The 3,696-nt window shown below is 41.0% G+C and overlaps 1 long non-coding RNA gene across 1 annotated transcript; it reads right to left on the bottom strand.

The window, feature by feature from the left end:
* Nucleotides 1–859: 859 nt before the first annotated feature.
* On the bottom strand, nt 860–1,263 carry LOC115578187 (uncharacterized). The gene is made up of 2 exons (XR_003983392.1): nt 1,209–1,263; nt 860–1,085 (listed from the first exon to the last, which is right to left on the bottom strand). It is a non-coding gene; the product is annotated as an uncharacterized LOC115578187 (long non-coding RNA).
* Between the last annotated feature and the right edge of the window lie 2,433 nt (nt 1,264–3,696).

The raw sequence follows: 3,696 nt of genomic DNA, 5'->3' as shown, positions 1-3,696 counted from the left end.
TTATGTGCATAGAAACATTCTTATACCTGCAAGTTAAGAGAGAGGACTTCTGTGTGTCTTTAAATCTGTACAGAAAATACCTGGGACTTTACATTTTAATGTGTTTGAGGCTCAGAAGTGTTTTCAGTGCATCCAAGTTTTTATTGCTGTAAAATGAGGAAAACTCAACGAGCCTTTCTGATTATTTGGCTTTTAACTTTCATCATTTAGAAAAGAAGACTGCAGAGAAAACACTGTTCAGATCTGATATCAACATCCGTCCTGAGTGATCCGATAACGAGTGGACAGCTCAAAGAACAAACATCCTCCAGACCAAAATAATTCAATAAATAAATAAAGAACTGAATGTTTTACATTTGCCGAATTTACAAGAAGGTCCAAATAATGCAGAATGAGTCAGAGACAGAGTTTCACAGAGTTTATAAAGTGTCTCCAACTCAACGACTCACTAAACGGACACATTTGTTAAGGGAGTCTGGTGACTTTCTCCACGGGGACAAAGAAGCAGCCGAGCAGTCGGATCATTCAGGACGATGTCACCGGGTCTGAACTGGGCCAAAGTTCTCTGAGGATGTAAAGAGATGATGTCTGACCGGTGGATAACACACTGTTTAGTTTTCCTCTTATGGCTCTAAGGAACATTTAAGATTAAACCTAAAGGATTCATCTGTCGGGTGCTTCAGTCGATGAATTCAACTCTGAGCTCAACAGAACAGTTTAGTAACAAAACAAAGCGTCTCTTTTGGAGCGAAGCAACATTAAATCTTCCACGTAAAACATCTTAAATATTTTTTATTCACGAATCTCCCTCCGGCTGAAACACAGCAGAGAGTGAAAGTCAGTATTCATCTGAGCACCGTGATCTTTGGGAAGCATTTATTCACCATCAGTCTCTCTGAAGTTCAGAGTACAGAGAGACAACATCCCATCAGTGTGTTCACAGTCAACTTGCCTGATGAAATGAGAAATGATGGTTTTTAAAAAAGGGGAAAAAAAGTCCTTGTTGGGGTTCAAGTTGTGTTCAGGTCAGGAGAACCACCTGTCTCTGAGGGACCGAAGGATACGGATCTCCTCATCTGACTGGTCTGGATAGTGAGGACACACACACACACACACACACAGAAACACTGTAAACATCTGAACTTCTCGTGTGAAAGTGACCAAACAATTCTCTGATGGTGAGCGGATGAACCGTCAGTGTTACTCACAGTCTGGATTACTTGGATCATCACTTCTGAACGACTGGTCTGAGTTCTCCGAGATTCGAGTTACACATACCTTGTTCTACTATGGGAAAAAGTAGTTTTTGGCCGCATTGCATCATGGGATGATGTAATTACAGTTTGGCCCATAAGAAAACTGGCTTCAGAGTCTGGTGCTGTTCCTCGTACACATAATAATATTAGTAATAAAATAATAATAATAATAATAATAATAATAATAATAATAATGTTCCCAGATTGTTACATCTTTTCCCAAACATCACGTCTTGATACGTGTTCCTACATGTCAGCCTGTGTTTCTGTCCATTCTCTTCTGCTGCGTTGTCAGTACAAAGAATCACACTGTAAATTATGAAGAATGACACGATGCATTTCCAGACTTTTACAAACTTTATTCCACTCTTTCCAGATATAACAGATAGAATTAGGTCTGATATAGATGGACTTAATAAGATGAAACATGACAACCATGAAGAGACAATATTTTATTATGTCGATGAAAAAAAACATGATATGAAATCACCACCATTATCATGCTTTGATTTTAATATCTGCAAACTATATTCTAGACTTTAAAATAACGTGTCTTGGCTCTTGGCCACTCAAACATGCAGTCATTTATAAATTGATGATTGTTTTCTTCCTTTTAATCCATCACCACCCGAAGGTAATAAAAATCTGAGTACACAGCTGGTTTGCAGAATGCAGCTTAGAGAAACTATATAACTGAGCAGGCTTGTTGGCCAACAGTTAAAGGAGAGAAAGTCACTGACAGCAGTTTGCTAAAATGGGAACTGCGTATAATTTGTAACCACAGGGAGTTCAAACCAACTATCTGTTGAACAGGTGATCATTTCATGCTGATGATTTTATAATGATTGACATCTTTGTGTACAGATAGATAGATAACTTTAATAATCCCTGAGAGGAAATTATGTATAATTGTTGTATATTTAATTCCAATGTCCTGATTATGTTAATGAAATAAAATCATAAATCCATCATAAATTTACATGTTGATGTTTGGTCATATTTGAAATTAAGAAACAAAAAATTAAAATCAAACCAAAGAATGAAATAATAGCTGAAATAAAAATAAACATGTTTTTAGAAAGTTGACAGCAGGAGCAGCATGTGCAACCTCACAGGTAAAATTCAGTGAACACAAAAGTCATCTTTATCTCTACCTGCTCTGTTCCACTGTCACACACACCTTCAGTGGTAATATCTTCAGTTTATAATCACTGTGAATGTATGGAAACATCTTCTCAGTGAAAGTGTGTGTGAAGGTGTGTATGTGTGTGTCAGTGTCAGGATCAGAGAACGACAGCTTTCCTCTGTTCCAGTCCAGATTCACTCTGATCCTCTGGAGCTTCTTCTGCACTACGAGAACAGAGTCTGGAGTTGATGGTGCACATGCTGTGTATTCACCATTGTAGGACTGAATATACCAGAATCCAGACAATATGTAATCCTTCCTCTGGTCAGACTCTGCACACACACCCAGTGACCAGAATGTACTGTCTCCAACCTCGACATCCCAGCTGTGAGTCCCTGAGTTAAAGCCCTCAGAGCCCAGGACAGAAAAGAGGAAATCAAACCTCTCTGGATTATCAGGAAGCTGCTGTCTCTCTCCTCCTGTCACACTGCTCAGATCTTCAGACAGGATCAGGTCTGGACTAGCAGTGTTTGGGTCCAGAACCACAGGAGTGTAGGAGACCATGTCCTTCATCTTGTTCCAGATGTTGAAGCTCAGGTTGCCCAGGTGTTTGGCCTGGTCTATCAGAGCTCCTGAGGGCAGCTGTGGATCCTCCAGCAGGGGGCGCTGCTGGACTCTTTCCACTGCAGCCTTGTAGTTGTGCAGGAATGAGACGTCTTCAGCTCTCAGCTCCTCCTCTGTGGCTCTGACTGTGTGTGAAAGAGCTGCTATCTCTCTGCTCAGAGCCTCCATCTTCTCCTTCCTCATCTGACTCTTCTGCTCCTCTTCCTCCCTCAGTGCAGCCATCCTGGCCTCCTCTTCCTCTGCTAGAAACTGGTGCAGCTTCTTAAACTGATCCTTAATCTGCCTCTCTGTTTGTCGGGCCTGGACCTTCATGTGTTCTGCTGTCTGATCAAACTTCACTTTAACTTCTTCAAAAACCTTTAACTTCTTCTTTAAAGGCTCCAGAGTTTCTTCAAGTTTTTTATTGTGTTGTTGTGCAGCTTCATTGATGGGTCTGAATCTGTGGATGGTGGGTTGTTCTGAGTCTCTGCAGACGACACACACCGGCTGCCGATGGCCCAGACGGAAGAGTTTGAGTTTCTCAGAGTGCAGACTGCGGAAGTCATCTGAAGCTCTCTGGACTCTGAAGGCTTCACACAGGTTCTTTATGACCAGACTAACAGGTGGGTGATCATTTGAAGATTTTCTCTTACAAACTGGACACTCCTGTATTTGTTTCTGTCTCCAGCAGCTCTGCAGACAGTCTTTACA

The sequence above is a fragment of the Sparus aurata genome, unplaced genomic scaffold, assembly GCF_900880675.1.
Source record: "Sparus aurata unplaced genomic scaffold, fSpaAur1.1, whole genome shotgun sequence".
In the NCBI taxonomy this organism is placed as follows: domain Eukaryota; kingdom Metazoa; phylum Chordata; class Actinopteri; order Spariformes; family Sparidae; genus Sparus; species Sparus aurata.
Note: the sequence above shows the minus strand (reverse complement) of the source record. Positions and strands in the feature narration are given on the sequence as shown.